At 38.8% G+C, this 18,894-nt stretch overlaps 1 protein-coding gene across 14 annotated transcripts in view; it reads left to right on the forward strand.

Annotated features, from left to right (window-relative positions):
- The window catches only part of NUMB (NUMB endocytic adaptor protein), a 98,297-nt gene that overhangs the window by 40,229 nt on the left and 39,174 nt on the right, over nucleotides 1–18,894 (forward strand). The window contains exon 1 of one of the 14 annotated variants that reach the window (XM_076344720.1): nucleotides 11,583–11,634. The exons of 11 other annotated variants lie outside the window; for them this stretch is intronic. The gene's annotated coding sequence lies outside the window, so the exon portion shown is untranslated. 2 more of the 14 variants (XM_076344718.1, XM_076344719.1) reach the window with 2 other exon arrangements.

Here is an 18,894-nt window from a genome sequence, read left to right on the forward strand (position 1 = left end):
GGTGAGGATGGATTAACTTTACATAATGTGCATCAACCTGGGATGCTTAGGTTTTACAGAGGTGTTCGGTCATCTTTCTTGCTGGTGTCTTGCAATTCCCTTAGTCCCTTCTGGAGTCTCCCTTCAGAGAGAAGGGGAGCTCTGCTGACAGCTTTCACATGTTGTAGCTATTTTAATTTTACCAACATAACTGTTTTTGTGTGTAACGTAGTATTATTATCCAGCAGGAAATATAACCTCCTACTGTGAACCTCAAGACTATCCAGTATTTTAGGAATGCTTTCTAACCTTCTTTCTAGCATCAGGGAAATCAGTATGTCAAATATCCTGTCCTGCACAATCCCCACCCCTCTACCCCTTTAGGAAAAAAATTCACAAGCTTGCTTTAGGTGTTCTGACTCTTGTGAAATGTAAGGTTTTTTTTTTTAATCTATTCAGATTTTAACTGTTTCATAAGTTCAGGTTGGCTTCCAGAAGAGGGCCTTAATAGTAACAAAATTTACAAAAATCCTTCTTAGTAGAAAAGTCACTTAACTACAGAGAATATTTTGAAAAGTAAAAATATTCTTAGTAGAACACCCCCCCCCCCCCCAACCAATTAAACAAAAAGAAACTGGAGTAAAAACAAGTTAAACTGCAAAAACTGGAGCAGACCATATGTATGTTCATCTATGTATATGATCTTAAGCACGGGCAGATTTTAGGTATGTTCTGGGAAGTTAGTTTACCTGGCCGTTCAAATCTTTTTGGGTCTTTTGCCTTATTAGATAATAAGGAAGGATGGAATTGGCTTATCTGCTCAGCACTGGTGTCCAAGTTTTAACTCGTGCTGTTTGAAATACTGAAACTTTTAAAGATTAATCTCAATTATTCTGGAAGTTACTACTAGATCAGGAATTATAGAAGTTCATTTTAATAAAGCATGTATTCAGTCTGAGTGCATTGTCAAGTTAGTAACCTATATTACGACTTTTCACCGCAGAAGCAGGATAGGAATGAGGCAGAGCAACTGCAAGTCTTACAGCCCCTCTCTGAGACAGAAAACATGGAAATGCCTCTTGCTGCAGAGTTCGGTTTGCAGTACAAAACTTGGCTGCTGATGTTCCTTAGCCTTGCCTAGCAGTATGTCAAACAGACTTGTGTTTTGTCTTCATCTTCATGTCTTCTGTTACAGGGTAGTCTGCTACCAATTAATGTATTTTTTCACACAAAATTTACTTGTTTTATCTAGAAAAGATGAATTCAGTAACAGGATTGTATGCATCAGTATGTAATATATGGGGGAATTTGTAGTGCAAACCCCTGATTTCTTCCACAGCCTTATCTCTCGGTTGCTCTGTTTTCATGAGAGTTCAGAGTGTGCAGGCCGTATGCCTTAAAGTAGCCCACTTCCTGAATCTCCTCTTCTTCCTTCATTTTATATTGCTGAAACTTTACTCAGTGTGTAATTAGTATTTGGGTCTCCTATATACGGCTCTAATCTCCTCCCATATCTACAGAACTAGATATTTATAGCCTAAATGTATTATTCCAGTGGTGAGAAACTGATTCAGTGCGCATTGTGATTCCTCCTGCGCCTACGTCAGTGACCAACTGTTGAGTTTTGGCATGCGTTGCATTCCTGGGTGTGGTTGTAGGACAATCCAAGATAGCCTCGGTTATCTTGGCTTTGTTACAGCAGCCCGTTGCAGTTTAGAGGTTCACGTTAGAGGCTATGAAAAGCATTTCATTCCAGACTGTGAAGTTATTTTGTCACCTTCATCTTTAGTACTTTTTTTGTAAGATTTGAGGGAGAGAGAAGTTACATAAGTAATAAGAAAGGCCTGGTGTAGTTCACAAAGTCAATACGTTTTTAAAATATTGTGAGTCATGGGAATAAAAATTTCTGTAGTTGTAGTTGCTTTTCAGCTTTGGGGTTTAGAATCCTGGGTATACTGAATTTCATCCTATTCTGTCTGCTATAGATTCAGGGTTAAGGAGGTTTCATCCTGTAACACTAGTAAGTCTATTTCTAGCCAGCATGACTGTAATGTTTAATCTTGAGACGCTTCTAAAATGCAAGTTGGCTGACTAAGACAGGACTCAGCCATGAGTTAAGGTTGGACACGGGACGACTAAGTACAGGAAAGAAAATGAGGACTGAGCACGGAAAAAGAAAACCCACAGTAGCTGTCAGACATGATGCATGGACTGCAGCCCCTTCTTGTGACAAGGAACTCCCAACAGGCAACGTGAATATGAGTGTACTGGAAACTGTTGTCACTTAATAGTGTTGGTATCACTCAAACTCAAGACTTGGAAATGCTAAGAAAGTTCTGTCTGTTTGTATAGTCAGACACTGTGTACTTTATAGAAATGTTTCTATATAATCCCTGTATAAACAGTGCTGGAGGTCAACTTCCAGTGGTCGTATTTCACAATAGAGAGAGGTGGAAAAGGGGAACCTGATTTTTGCAAATGTGGCCTCTTTCTTTATAGAGTATTTTTCTCATAGACAGTGAGGGAATGATAAGAATATAAAACTTATTAAGAACTCTGAACTTGTTCAAATACTTCAGCTCTCCTTAAAAGGAAAGATTGAGTGACTAAACTAGGCTGCCCTTGCAAATTCTTATGTTACTACTTCTGCAGCTTGATAAATTTCATTGAAGAAGCCTTATTTATGTAAAATATTGAGTGTAAATAACTGAAGAACATGTTATTGCATAGATGATTGATCTTTTTGGGTAATATTTGTGAATTTATCAACTTTGCCTAACCACTGGAAAAAATCAATTTGGCATAACTCTTAAATATGCGTGGTGTGAAATTTGAGGAAAGGTGGTTTGTGGCTTCTAACAGTACTTTTTGAGGCATGTAATTCAAACGCCTGTAGACACTTGCATAATTTTACTGTCATGAGGCTAAATTGGCCAGAGAAACATTTGTAATAGCTACTTGGCTTTTTCTTCTCCTAATTTATAGGAGTTCTGCGATGCTGCTCTTTCTGAGTCAGAATACAACTTCTCAAGTCTCGACGCTGGGAAAACTGTTTGATAAAATGCTTGTATCTAGAAGGGAAGGCTTTATGTAAATGCTTTCATCATCTCTATCTACAGTGGTAAGCTAGGCTGCTACAAATGTCAAAAGAAAGCTCTTAGAGAGAGATGAGGAGTTCTGTAGTTCTTGTCTGAGAACCCTTTCCTCTTCCAGAAAATAATACTACTGGAGGAGACCACTGCCTTTAATAGTGGTAGCTGTTTGTTTGGTACAACGTGTGCAGCTCCAGAAAGCTGCAGGTAAGATGCTGCGTAGATGATCTCAGGAGGTGAAGTTTGAGCTGGGAAGATACAGAACAAACCATAAGTAGAGTAGAAAGATGGCACTGTAATATAGGTAAGTGGCACCTGATGGACAATCAGCCTTTGAAATGAAATCTGTCCTTTAAGAAGTAATGTGAGGTATTTGCATGCAGCAAGTGCTAGAAAATGCACATAGGGAGACCCTACCCACTCTGATGTAGACTACCTTTGGTTTGTTAACGCTTTGTTGATGCATGTTTGCAAGACACTAGTTGCCATCAGTTAACCAGGGGTGAAGATTGCTAAAGCTGCTGGAACAATGGTGTGGTTTGAATGCACTTTCTAAGTTCTGCCGCGTGCACTAATGTTTTCTGGCCAGGTGAAACGTGGCTTTGGTAATTTCAAAGGGACATAAGATGATGCTTGGTCCCCCAGGGGTTGTGGTCAAGATCCACTCTTGTGGAACTTGCCAGCAAGAAGGGATTATGCCAACTTCTTAGGAGATCCGATTTTCCTAGAGTGGAATAAGCTGGCTTTCTATCTCAATTCCGTACCTATGTCACAGACTCGCCATTTGCATCCCCTGCTCATAAGTTCCATTCCTGTGAATGTAGTAAATAAGGTGAAGTTTAATGTACATAGAGGAACTGTAGGATAATTGAGGAATGTATAATTGATTCTCTGTGAAGGAAGGTGGTGTTGTCTCCCACATAATTTTAATGACATTCTAAATGGTGGTATCCATATTATCAATGTCCTATAAGCTGCCTATTGTATAAGGGACAACTGCACATTCTGTAAGGAATAGACTGGGGGTTTTTTTTAATGGTTTCTGGGCTTGGAAAGGGAAGACAGAGGGCACTGTTAGAATGGTGATCTATGAATGGAGTAGTTACGCTACAGTCACCTGCCAGAATAATTGAGTTTATTCAAGGTGCTGCTCAAATCAGTGGACCCTGTGACTAGTCACTGGTGAAGATAACACAGTTGTGACTTTTATGGTTGTGTGAATCTGGCAGCATAATACCCAATATCCTTTGCAGCAAGTCCTTATCATGCCTGCCCTGCTGCTAGGTACCAGCTGTTACATTGCAGGCATTTTTAGACTGCTTTCCTCTTCATCCTGTCTTCTGCTTCCAAGCTCAGTTGCCACCCCAGAAGCAGCTGTCTTTTGTGGAAGTAAGGTGATGTGTTGCCATCTTGGTACGGAGAACAAGGCGCATCATTTCATCTACCAGCCTGGGCAGCAGCAGCATGATTTCCTACTTGCCCAGGCTGTAGAGTTCATACTGCTTCTATGTCAAACTCATTCATACCAGGAGTGAAATTTGTTGCTTGCCACTGTGGTCATCCATCGGCAGGCAATGCACAATTGCCTGGCAATGGTAGAATCTGAATGTGTTATTCAGAGGAAACTCCTGCGAGTGATGACTTGGTTACTTTGACCTACCGCTTGCTCTGTGCTGTGTCTGGTTTTGAGGAGTGACTGGTAGCAGTGTGCTGTGCTGCAGACATGGAAAGGCTGCTGGTGGGTGCAGGATTTCAGGATTGTTGGGTGATATTTCCGTCTGTGCTGAGCTTGAAGCTTCATTGACTGCTCTGATGAACATGAGGCCCAGTGAGAATGAAGACAGTTTTCCTGGTTGTTTCCTGTTTGACTTTTCTTGTTCCTTTGCCAAGCAATTTAAAGTTGGGAAGATGACAGCTAGTGTATGACTCACGAGGCTACTGCAGCCACATGGTTTTCATATGCATTTCACAGTTCCAGCCTGGCCGAGGTCATTCAGTTAGACTGGTGTGCTCGTGAGGACTGTTGGCATCAGTGGAGCTGCTGAATTGCCACTGTTCTCAGCAGCTCTGCCTGTACTCTGGTACTGACTCATGGGCAGTCTGATCTCCCTCTGGAAGAACATGACCTGCTGCGTGGCTGTGGGATACGTTTAACCATCTGAAAGAGATGGAAGCGTGATCCCATGGATGATAAATGGGATCCTATTTTGCTTAAGATCATGGCAGGAGTGAGGGAGGTAATTTCTATACCAGTAACATAACTAATGTGAGGACAGCTTTAGGGATCTGTATTCTCTGTACTTACCTCTGTAGTTCAGCATGATGTTAATATTGGACTTTCTTCCTGGATTTGAACAACAGTAACAAGAAAGCCAAGAGCTCAATTTCTTTGAATAATGGACATCTTTGTCTTTTTGTCAGTGTCTCAGCTGGCAGCTTTTTTTAAATAAAATTAATAGGTGCTCAATTGCAGTACAATATGCAATATTTCTGTAGCTTTTACCTGTCTTTAGCTGACAAAATCTGCTTTACTGATGGCTTGAGATATTTCTGACTTAATTCAGCAGATGTTGCTTGTAATTATCCTTTCATTTGAAGCTTTTGCTGAAATTGAAGGCACTCTTTCACACTTTTCTGCTGTTTTTCTTAAATTGACCATTTATTTGCAGATCAGGGCTAAAATAAACACAGTAGTTTAAGAATCTCTTAGGTGGGAGTTATGGCAAAACAGGAGTTTTGTGAACGTGAATATTTATGGGATTTCGGTATTCGTGGAAGAAGGTGATAGTCTTAGCTCCTTGTATAGATAAACTGGGACCCTGAAAGGCAGCACTAGCATTTTGAGATGCATGTCCTAACTTCGTCTTTTGAATGTGTGATTGATCAACTGTTAAATTGCTGTTGGTTAAACTTCGTCTCACTAATAAGTGTTCTGTGTCTTGCTGGACTAAGAGTATGGGAACACTTTTGATCTTAATTTCTAGATTCTACAGACAATTTCAGTGGAGGTTGTTTATTATTACGTGAAGGTTATTTTAAACTGTTGGTATTAGGATGCACATTGTGACCTTTTCTTAAAATCCATTTTGAGATGTGAGTACAACTTGTAAGGAAAACATACATGCAAAGGCTTGTTCTGGCTTTTAATGCATGTTTGTTTGTAGTACTTGTCTGTATTGTAGCAGAAAGTCCATGCTGATCTTGAAAGAGATAATAAAACCTGTATGCTAGTTGGAATTTATATGGGGAAGAGAAAGCTAACAGAAAAAAGTTGAATTAAGATCCCAATATTTTATGACCAGGAAGGTGGTACAGTAAGGCTGAATCCATTATATTCTAAGCCAAAGACTTGACTTGTGTACTAAATTACCATAGATTTAATTTTGACTAGAAGCTGAAATGCTGATGTGAGTGTTTGCAGTGCAGTTAGTAGGTAAAGCAGTTTTACTAGTTTGGAACAGTGTCTCTCAGGTAATGAAATGAGATTCCCCCCCTCCCCCCCCGGGATGTTATATTGGACTAACTGGTTTAAATGTTGTCTACAGGCTGGAATTAAGATCTCATTGTGGTGCTGGAAAGACCAAGTATTTTGACTAGATTGTTAGAGAATTTAACATATTGCTTCTACTTCTTGAATTACATTTTCTTTAAAAAATCTTCATTATCATGGAGGAATCTTGTAATTATCAATTTGATATTAGGTGAAAAGGGTGGAAACCATCTGAATGTCTACTGAGCTATTTGTTTAGAGAAATAGATTTTCATTGTTAGGTATACTTAAAGTAGGTTTGTATAACTGAACTGTTTTTTCTCTCCACTGAGTCTAATGGGAGTATAAATAACCGGTTTGGATGTGGACCCCTGAATTGATAGACATCTCAAGCTGTATGTGATACTTCTCACTGAGCTTGTAATTGTGGATTCATAGTGTATTATTACTGATCAGCAATAATGTCTTACTAATTGTGGTGATCATAATGAAACCTGGTAACTTCTCTGAAAGGAAATGTCTGAGAGATTACTGTCAGTATTTCAAAAAATAGCGCCTGTGACATTTCTTAGCAATAGTAGTTAAATTCCTATCTACTGCCTCCATAAAGACAAACATTACTATCCTTATAAGCAAAAGGCTTTAAATGCCAAGCAATAGGAAGAGGGAGTAGGGAGGGAAGTATGCATCTGTTTATAAGAGCCAATCTGAAAAACTTGACTTGGAGTTCTTCCAAAAAAACCCAAACCTTAAATGCAGTCTGATTGATTTGTCTTTTTATCCCTTAATTTTTTTGGAGCAGAAAAATCCCCCACCCAAAGTCCTCCCCAATTCCATTGAGATTCACACCCCCCCCCCCCCCATCCCCGTCCCACCCCCACCCCCCCACCCTGTTACCCCCAACTGATAATATGCAAACATTGAAGTTAGTAAGATAAAAGGTTTTGGCATAGGTCTGAGAAGCTTCAGGTCTGTTGCCATAAACAAAGGAAAATCCAGCCTTGACTGGAGTTGTGGGAAGTTGGTATAACGGTGTAACAATTTCAGATTGTGGGGTTGTTCTTTAAAAGAAGCACTTGAAATAATCTAAAAATTAATTGGCTTTTGAGATACAGGGAAGAAAGGACGTAAGTTCTCAGATGAAACCTTTTTTAGCCCATATTGGACTTCACTTTATCATATCTCTGGTTTTTTTTCAGCCCATAGGTTCATACTTTTTTGTATATCCATGGAGTCAAGGTTATAGCTTTGAGAGAGGAATTTTGTGAGAGGGATTTTTAAGAAAAGTACTATTGCAGAACCTGAGGAAAAAAAGGTCAGTCAGTCATCAAGTCAACATATTCTTGCTACTGTCATATGAACATTATGTTCTGGTAACTGATTCTATGACACCTGGGGTTGGGGAATTTTTTGCCACAAATTACACTTATCAGGATTTTATGAAGTGAAATACTTTTAAAAGATATAATCTTTTATGTTGCCATATCTGATTTTCAAAATCACTGAGTAAGCGTGCCACGGAAGTTGTGCTTGGATCTTCTTAAGGTTTTGCAGTAAGCAAACATGGGAAATGTTAGGCACGAAATGAGGTTTTACGTGCTGTGTAATCATAAGGAATACTAGTTGTGTATATACAAAATTGTACCAGAAAGCTGGAATTGCGTTAGAGTACCCTGTTTAGACACCTCTTGTAGGGACTGTGGTGACAGATTCCTTAAACATCTTGTGAGTTCTTCTGTGAGCGATGAAACATGTGGCTTGTATTAGACTCTAGAGAGGATGCAGAATATTTTTAAAGGTATTTAACTGGTGGGGGAATTCAGAAAACATTGCATCCTGTGTGCTTAAAAGAATTTATAGTTTGTATCTGACTTTGTTAAGCTAGCTTCTAATTTGATTACATTCATGTAGAGCAAACAGATTTGGGAAATAATCCTGTTAGTTCCCGGTAATGTTTTGCAAAGAGCTATTATGAGAAAAGAGTTATGGAACAACTCAAAACTTGTGCTGGACAGGTGTACAAATGTTAACATTAATTCCTAATATAATAAATAAGAATATTTCTGTGAAGAAAAATTTATATTCTTACAAGTCGACCACAGTTGCTATGCTGGACACCAGAGTGAGTTCTCTAAGAAGATTCTGCCCATCTTCTATGTGAAAGTGAACTCTTTTGTGTTGCTAGGCTTATTGAGAGATGATCAAATGATTTTCCAATATTAAATATAACAGCCAGAAAAAGTTACTGTATCTTTCTCTAGGCTCATTTTTATTATCAAAACCTGCCATTTTCACAAAAGCTTGACGCAAAGCCTTCACAATTTCACTTTGAGTTATAAATTAATATTAAAAATGCCTTTTGTGACACTCACCCTCCTGTTTGCATTGGCTGCAGTCAAAAGTGTGGCAGATTTAGCATGAACGTGCTGAAGAAAATGCACAGATAAAAGGACCTTAATTATATTTATCTAACTGTTGGAGGATGGGAGTGAGCAAAGTGTCTTGAACTGCCACAAAACAGCTGCCAAGCAGTGACTGACTGAAGTGCTTGGGCCTGCTGCAGTAATGGTATAACAAGGAGTCATCTGTCATCTTGTAAATGTATGAGCTAATTTCTCCTCACACATACTTCATGGCAGTTTAAGCTAACTTTCATTTGCTAATTGAGATTGACTAGTGCACACATGGCTTGTTGCAAGAGTAATTCCAATTTTGTGAGCTATCCGGAATATGCAAATTCACATGCTGGTTTTCATTTAAATGTCTTGAGCTATAGAAACTTCTGCTTCTGTGGGCTTGGGAAAGGGAGATTCTTACCATGTGTAGTAAGCCAGCTCTTGCTGGTCCTGGTGTAGCTGGGTGCTAACAATTCTGCTGTGACAGCTGTAACACCAGGGTTTGGCCAGCTGACTTGGTGGTGAAGGGAGACCAGCTTGTGAGTTATGCTGGTTCGCAACAAAGGCGCCATAGCACAGTAATTCTCTCTGATACAGTCAGTGTTAGATCCCGGGGAAGAATATAAGGTTAAGGCAGACATGAAATAGGCCTTCCCAGCTGGTCAGATTGGACTGGGTGATTTCCTGAACGGGAGGCTTCACCTCCACTGTAGTTTCTAATACCCTTTGGAAATTTTGATCAAATAATTAAACTTTTTTTTATCCTTTTATATTTTTGGTTTGCAAAATATCCGGGGCAAGGAATTGTGCAAGTTGATTGCATATGCATATGAGAAATACTCTTTTATTTTGAAACCTGGACTGCTAGAAAATTCCATTGTTTCTCCTCAATTTCTACAACGTAAGAATTGGAAAATCATAATTTCCTGTTCATTTTCTGACACTTGTGATACTATAATTTTTGTAGCTCTCCCTACCAGCAGATTGCTTTTCTGAGGTAAAGACCTTTGATGTATTTAATCTGTCCTTGAACAGAAGCTGTGATGTAGTCCTAATTATCCTCGTTACCCTTCTGCACCTTTTCATTTCATTTCAGAAAGGGTATGTTAACTACAAGAACTATGTGGTATTGAAGCTGAGTGCAGTCTGGTCTTATGTTGCGGCATCTTACTGGTTTTGCTCTGCTGCTTCCATAATAATTCTTACTACTGTTTGCTTATTTGACAGTTACATTTTTAGAGGACTAAACATCTGACTTATCTTTCCTAAACAATAGCAATAGCTGAATTCATGTTCATCATTATTTATAGTTAGGGTCATTCTCTTGCCCTTCTTCCATGTGCTTTTTTCTGCTGTTTTTATCATGGAATCATTTCTTCTTGTGAGATCCTCTTGTATCTCTAAAATCGGTTTAATTTAATCTACTCCAGAACATTTTGCATCAGCTGTAAACAGTGACTTAACTCTTTGCTTTTGAGAGCATGTATGAATAAAATAAAAATCACTGTTTCCAGCAGAGAACTCTGTGTAACTCCCCATTCTGCATCTGAGCATACTATTATTCTTGTGGATTTACCTAGTGTGATTTATCTAGTTTCTCTATACCTGAATCCTACTTGCTGACAGACTTGGCAGCGCTACTATCCATTCCCACTGAAGACTTCTCGTAAAGCTGATACAAATTTATAGCTTGTTCTGCAAAATGTTTCGGGAACGTGGGCCACGCGGACTGGTGGACTAGACTTTTAAGGCTGCTGTGTGCTGGTGCAGAGCACTGTTGCTGGATCAGTTGTCCAGAATGCTGTGGCTTTCACTTTTGTGTTGAGCATGACCATTGTATATGAAACACTGTGTAAAGCTTCAGCATGAATACTTTTTTTTTTAAATCTTGCTGAAATGTATCCTCCAAGTAATCTGGTTTAAAAGTGCGTGTTGGTTCCTGAAACGCGTGCTCTGGATCCGTAGCTTGTTTGTCTGCTGTTTCTGTTCTCCCTTGAGATCTAGAACCAAAAATGCAGTGTGTGTTCACATGTTTCTCAACTCACAGTAAGTAGGTAATGATCAGGTCAATAGCACAAAGGTATGATTGATTGACTGATTTATATTTGACCTTTTCTACTTCTAAGCAGCAGATGTTTGCCGTACTGGATACAATTCCTTGTCTATTCAAACACTGATTACTTGGTTATAAAACACTCACAGGTCCTACTGAAGTAACTCCAGTATGAAAATCTTAGATTTGTGACTGATTTACCAATAAAATATGCTTATTTTACTTGTTAAAGTTCTTTTCTTTTAATTTTGAAAATGCATTTATTTTTGTGAGGCCTGACATATTTAACTTCAAGCTTTGGTTCTTGGATTTGGGTAGTTAAAGAAAATGTTTTTCCACTGTTTCAGCCCTTTCTGTACTTTCTTTAATATCTAATTTATTTTCTAAATTCAACGTGTATTTGTAAAGATACCTTTTAAACCTGAGATGTTCATGTTTGAAAACTGTTTAGTCGTCTGAGATTTAGCTGCCCTAAATGTAAATGATTCACTTGGAAATGACGTGACTTGGTTAGTTGAAATTCTTCACATGCGTGCAGATGAGCTGCAAAGCAGAATTGCTTGAACTGCTTTCCACAAGGCACAGCTAGTGTTTCTTTAGAAAACTTATTTTCAGTTGTTATAGGTAGTATAATTCAACTTGCTTTATATCATATAGAGTGTTTAGGAGACCTGCTTTTCACTAGTGGCTGACAGTCATTGCAGGATATTTTTAGAGCGAGCCTATAAAACAAGGGAATTACTGCCTTATATCTCTGCACTTAAACATTTTAACATACTGTATAGGACCATAGTTGGAGTTTGCAGTTGCTGTGGAGTCTGATGAATTGGGACATTTGCTTTAGAATAGTTACTGATGGAAAACAAGGCTTGCTTTCTTTTATTTGCTGAACTTCACACGTTTGGGAGAGGCAAGTAATTTCTCTTATGACTGCTAGAAAGAGTATTGCATATCTTTAGGAATAACTTCTGCCTTGCAACGATCAAACTGGTATTTTTCTGACAGTTTAAGAGTCTGAGTGTGGTTGCTGTGCTGGTACTTCTGTTACATACTGTTGTGGAATACTGTATTTAATTGCTGCAGTCTGGGGATATTTATGTTTGAAGAGTGGTGTATTTTACAAAATTCTAAGCTTTAGGACAGGGCTTCTGGTAGCTGAATGTTTTAGCCACACAATTTTTAATGGTCTATTGGAGATAACAGTTCGTTATTTTATCTCCTGATATTTCATAAGCTATCTGCAATTTTTGTTTAACTTTGGTTTTTGCCAGTAAGATGTTGCTGTCATAACATTTTTTCCCCTTCTTCCACCCTCATCTGTGGTGCAAATAGAATTGTCAAGTGCTCTGGAAACAGCTATGGAGTGTTCACATGATCAGCTACCGTAGCTCAGGTATGAGACAGCAAGAAAGCTGATGGATTTAAGAGGGTAGCTAGTACCTCACATCTTATGATGACAGTGCATCACAATTTCTAAGAATGCTGTCAGAGAAATTTATATTATCGTTACAGTTCTGACCTCTTTGGTCTTATACAAAGAGCTTAAGGTTGCTGTTTCTGCTGTATTTTCAAAGTATGATCTAAGTATTACTTTCACTGCTGGAAGGTGAGTTTTCTATAGCTGATATGCTTGTTTCGGTAGTCTTTTTTATTACGTATCCCACACTTTATTTTTCTGCAACAAGAAAAATCCCTTTAATTTGAACTCTAAATAATAATAACAACAACAACAACAAAATGTATTTACTGGCTCAACAAACAAACTCATGCTTCACCTTTATGTGTATTTTGATGTCTTAGAAGGCTTACTTGTAGTATTGTATTATTAGATCTTAATTGGGTAATGAAAGGGTAAATGGGTTGGAAAGCCATGTGGTGAATAATGTGGTTAGTCATACCGTATTGCATAAGCAGGACTGTTAATGTTTTAGTGAGAATGCTCATATGGTTACATGCCTTCCTTTGCTTCAGTGTGACAGTGCTGGATTTAATTAGATTTTATGGGATCTAAACTTACAAAAAGGCTCAAAGTTCTGTATTGAAAATCTGACACGTGGGGTGACCTTTTCTTCCTTAGAAGATAAGAGTACTCTGTGTTCTTGTGCTGGTGAATAATTGCAGAGAAGCTGTTGCAAAGGCCATTGCAGCAAGTTTTGGCTAACCTTTACAGTAGGCTTGGAGAGATAGGGCATTACATGTTTTTGTACTGTGTAAGTGGGAGAGGAGGAGAGACTTTGTTTAGCAGCAATGCTTAATAAGGATTTTTCAGAGAAGTAAAACTCCATTCTGGCAGCTTCATAATAGATAAGGAGAGACTATTTACCTTGGCGGCAATCAACTTGCTTTCCTAGCTTGCCTCTTTCTTATAAATGAAACATTCTTACCTTGTCATCTTAGAGATTCAAAGTGTGCATTAGAAGGCAAAATAGATCTAAATGTTTTGAACCACTTCTTTATATTTGAGCTTGTACTGCAGGTAAGCCTGCGAAAACCAAATCTCGTCCCAAGAAAATGGCTTGAAACAAGCATATTTCCTTGCTAATGTCCTAGTGTCCCAGTTATAGCCAAGATCCACAATAATGTTGAAGTGTCAGCAATGAACTGAGTTTTATAGGAAAAGGCAGTGTGGAATACTCTTCTGAAATATGGAAGTGCAGGCTGTTTGCATTTCCTGGTGCGGACCCTTGTGGGTTTCATAATAAAATTCAAGTTTTGATAATGCTAAAAAGATAGCTGTTAGATATGAATCTTTGGACAGGTGTGACCAGGTTGTACTTGCACAAGAACTCAAAGCCACGGAGTTCTCTGAGGATACAGATCTTCACAGCTGTGCCGAGGAATGTTTCTGGAGTGTTTTCCTAGTAAGTAGGTTAAGCAAACACATTTTTTTTCAATGAGATTAAGATAATTTGCATGTCTTAGGTCTGAAGTATCAGGTAACTTTGGCAGGAAAAACGCATCCTAATTCAGAAAGCTTTGATGTCAAGAAATGCCTGGTATTTCTTAGGCAAAAAACATATTCAAGATGGATGAACCTGTTGCTCTGGGTTTGGGGCTTTGTTTGGCTTGGTCCTTTTTTTATTAGCAATATTAGGTGCATTTCACTGGGAAAGAGCACGTAGGAGCTGACAGTTGTGCAGCTGCTCCTGCCTCACCTCTGTGTGGCCATCAGGCAATAGAGGTATGAGTGAGACTTCTTTTGTTGTTTTAAATTACTTAGTCTGATTGTAACATTTTAGTTGAATTAGTTTTATGTGGAGACTTGTAAATTTTAGAATGATCCCTATATAACACATTGTTCTTAAACCTAGATTTCCCTGCTGTTTGAAATGCATGCCTCTAGGAATTTTATTGATGTGTCAATTTGGTCCATGCCTGATGGTTCACGCTTGCAGGAGTTCTTGTGCTACAAAGCGGAAGGATGGCACCCGGGCGGGGGGTGTGTGTGTATGTGTGTGCCCTCCCGTGCCCTTGCTACTCTGTATTTGTTGCAGGCTGCAGAGAGTACTTTGCCCTTATTTGACCCATGACTTTCTTTTTTTGTAAATTGGTAAAGTAAATAGGAAACAGTATTCAATTCTGAGAGAAAACAGAAAGTAATCCCAAACCCTCTGAATCCTTTTAAAAAACTGGCTGAAGACTTAAAATCAGTTTTTATCCTTTTCCATTGCAAACAAAAAGATACCACGTAATTGAATGCAGATTAAATAACCTTTGTGAAGGCTAGAGTCCAGAAGAAAAATAAAAATGGGTTTGTGCTTTTTTTTTTTTGTCCTCAGTGTTGGAACTGTAAGTGGTTGCTTAGAAGTATGAAATTTGTAGTACCCCTAACCTAAAATCTAACTACTTAAATTTGTGAACACAATTCAGGTACCAATACTGTCCTTCTGCCCTGCAGATTCTGTAGTTTGGATCACCTTGTAGCAGCAACTGCTATGCAAGAAACACTTATGCAAAATGTAAAAGAACTGTTTATCTGAAGGTATGGGTACATGTGTAAACTCCTGCAAGGCAAGCTAAGCTTCAAATGTGCATCATCATCAGCTCCCACCTGATCTAACTTCAGTTAATGTGAAAGCTTACCCATCTCTCACTGAAGGATAGATTGCTGGCTTGTGCTCATTGAAGGGTAAAAGTGAACACATTCTTACAGCAGAGCAGCTAACAAGACATGAATTAACATGCTAGTTTATCTTGCAGTAATTTGTTCTGCAGCCATAACCTGATGATGCACAAGGCAATGAAGCCAAGAGTGCTTCAACATGCGCTTTTCTCCGTGACGTTGTTTCTGTCTCTGCTGCCCCTGAGTTGTTAGTGAACTGATAAGAGTTAAAATGATACCTTTTCAGGTGCTCAGAAGAATAATGGTGTCAAAGTTCTCCTTAAATTGACTTTGGAGCTGTGAATTCAAAATATCCAAAATATATCCATTTGCATAAAAATAAACAGCAATAGAAATCTATAAACTCACTATGTGAATAACTTCTGTCTTTTCCATGCCTTTTGTAGATGCTTGTTTGGTGGTTTGGGAACTGGTCTAATGTTTATCCTAATGTTGTAATCTCTTGGATTGCAAAAGTGGTGGAGGTTTTCTTGTCATGGTTGTTGCCCCCCGCAACGGGCATGACCATTCAGATTTCGAGCTGTCTGCAGTTAGCCTTCTGGTAGAGATAACCTTGAAATGTAACAGAACCCAAAGTGGCTCTGTTTCCTCTTTTCTCCAGAAGACCTCGGTGCTTTCAGCCTTTGTTACCAGTTTCTCTGATATAATGCTACGTTTTGTGATTTAATTAGATTTTGAGTTTCACATCTTGGCTTTTCACCAGGTTTATCTTCAAATACTGTTTCTCTGCTGTCCTTTCTCTGGGTCCAAGCTGGATTTGGCGTTGTAAAAGTGAAAAGGAAATAGTGTCTTCGGTGGTTTGATTTGTTTCTCCTTGGGGTTTTTTAAAATACTTCTAATTACAGGTCAAAAATCAGTTGCTAAATACAGAAAAATCAGGGACACATAACTCTCAGCCTACATAATCCCAAGACAGAGTATAAAACTTCTTACAGTATCAGTGATGCTGTCAGTTTAGTAGAAAATACCCTGCTAGTTTGTTGCAGCCAGGTTTGGTGTCTCTTGTTGTGTTGGCAGGCATGCTATGCTTGTATGGAAATATGAAATGCACTGCAAAGAATTCAAGTAGAAAATGCTCACTCATTTTCTCTAGAGCTCCTGTGCAGGGATTCTGAGCTCCAGACAAAATTAGTAGAAATTTCAGCACTTAATGGCAGCAATTCATGTGCTTCTCTCCTGAATCCTCAAATACGCAGCCTGCGTGAATTGTTTTACTTAGTACTTTCCCATCAGATGGTGATTCTAGTTATATTGGGCTGACTTGCATGTTACCAGCAAATTAGGTGTTTATAGGGCAAACTATTTTGCAGCCTACCTGAAACACTCTGACATCTCAGAAAATCCAAGTGTGCCAGTTGGAGAAAGCCCTCTGGTTGCCTGACCAGAAATTAATCTTGTTATTTGTCAGCATTTCTATTAAATAGAATAAGCTATTTTTAAACCGCTTGTTGCCAACATGACTTCAAAATTAGAACATGTAGGAAAATGGGTTTGGTTTTCAGTGAAAAGGAAATACTTTTGGGCAAAATGCCACTTCAGCTTCTCATAGGAAGTGTAGTTGAGGAACTTTTATTCTCATCCTCCCCTGTGGATTGAGATTCCTAGTTGGAATAAATCTCCGATAAGGTACCGGTCTCATGGGCAAAAGCAATGCTTCCTGGGAGCAGTCCAAGGAAATGCTCACGTAAGCAAATGTTATGATAAGGCAATTAAGCTGTGATTTCACAAGTGGTACAGTGGCTGCGTGCTGTTCTCAGTTCTTATTTTGTTACTTACTGAAACTTTTGAGATTCAGAGTTACCTTGAGAAGTTTTCCACAGGTTGTTTTTACATGTTTGTAGGTTTGAAATTTCTACAAAGCGTTTTTTAATCGGCCATACTCAGAATACTGGCAGATGAGCCTTACTGCATCTATTTGTATCAGTTTAAGAGTCTGTTGCCCTTTTTGGCAGAATGGAGTATCTATGCCCGTTTCTCAGCCATCCGAGTGCAAGGTCGGGCAGCTGGGCTTTAAGCTACACGCTGACCAGTCTCCTGCGCTTTGCACCGAAGCGGCTGGAGCAGCAGTTTTGCTCATTGTGCTGCGGTGCTGCCAGTCTTCAGCAGGGACAAGAGCGGGTGTCTGTCCGCGTGAACTGAGGTGCCATGTGTCGATTTGCTGCAGTACATGTCACCTGCCCAAGGTGATTGAATGGCCCCCCTTGAAATTCTGGTTCCTTTAGACTCAGTGATGCATAGACTCCTCTGTCTGCAGTTTGTAAAGCAAAATACATAACTAATACTGCTCTAATGCATCTCTAATCCTTAATGGAGGATAGAAGCCTTGCACCTCCTCTTAAAACTTCCAGAATTGCCTTTGCACATTCAAAGATTTTTAAATGGCTTTTAGCTTGTAAAATAAAGAAACTGTTTTTGTAGAGGAGCTGCTTCAACTTCTTTAGTGGTAAGAAATGTGCATGGTTTTTATTTTGCACACATGTTCTAATCTCTAAATCCTACCAAGTAAATTCAAGAAAATATTTTGTTACTAGTTATGTCAGGCATTTTGCAGCTGTGAAGGAATGAAGCTAACACTGCTTTAAAACTAGGTAATTGTGATTGAGAATCCCGGAGCAACTTCCTATCCCTGCTTTTACACCGTTTGTTAGAGCTCGTGGCTATTCTAGGTACATGCTCCCTCCCAGGGACAGTTGTCTAGCCTTTGCCATACATCTAAACTCTTCACTTAATTTGCAAGAGAGATTTGGATTGCTTGGAGTGCCACACCTTCCTGCTTTCAAATGCTCATCAAGCAGCTTTGAGTGCAGGTGTTTGCTGCAAAAGTGGAGTTTGGTCTGGTTGTTTGCTAATGTAGAAATACTTCAGGAATTATCCCCTATGCTGAAAGAATGCCCCGCAATGCTACAAGACCAGGCAGCATTGCATTCGTCATTGAACTTGTGCACGTATGTAGCATGCTTATTTGTACTTCAACAAGTATTAACATCACCACACTTAAATTTCCCAGTTCTGGTGATATAGTGGTGTTTTCTTTATCCATGGGTATATCATTAAATTATTACCTATTTTACAATATTGCTTTTAATAGATTATGGAAAGACGGAAGATTCTAGAGAAATGAGCCAATGCCATGCCCGTAAGATACAGTGGGAACTGACTTGCCTAATGACTCTTATAGCTTGAGGAGGAAAGTAACAGTTGCTGAAGGAGGGTTTGGGGAGTCAGTGACAAAACTCACGCCTTTATGTTACTTGGAGTGGCTAAAGTGTTTCATGAGATATAAAACAATTTAATATTTTTAATTTGGCTGATCAGAAGTAGTGATTTTCTGTAATGCTTTTAATTTCTGACTTTTGTTCAGCTTTGAAATTGTTGCATTTTGAATTTAAGCTTCTTAAATGCCAGATACCACAAACATGAATGTGTTGATTTTTCTCACCTATGTCAAATAGTTTTAACTGGAAAACACTAGATCTTTTCAGGATTTAAAATAGTGTTCAAACTGCTTTTAAAGCTGCTTTCATTCAAAGGCCGCCTATTGGCAGCCATAAACATCTATATTCTGTAGCTTAGTTAATCTAATGGGAAATAAGCATATATAATGCAGCTAGATTTTGTTGCCTTGCATTCTGCAGTGTCTTTTTTTTCTATCAAAATGAGACATCATGTTTGTAAGCAGGTTTCTTTTTCAGGAAAGAAGAGCAATATCTCAAGAAGCCTTTCAGAATATTTTCTATGTTCCCCACATTGTATCCCATGTG

The sequence above is a fragment of the Aptenodytes patagonicus genome, chromosome 7, assembly GCF_965638725.1.
Source record: "Aptenodytes patagonicus chromosome 7, bAptPat1.pri.cur, whole genome shotgun sequence".
Taxonomy (NCBI): Eukaryota; Metazoa; Chordata; class Aves; order Sphenisciformes; family Spheniscidae; genus Aptenodytes; species Aptenodytes patagonicus.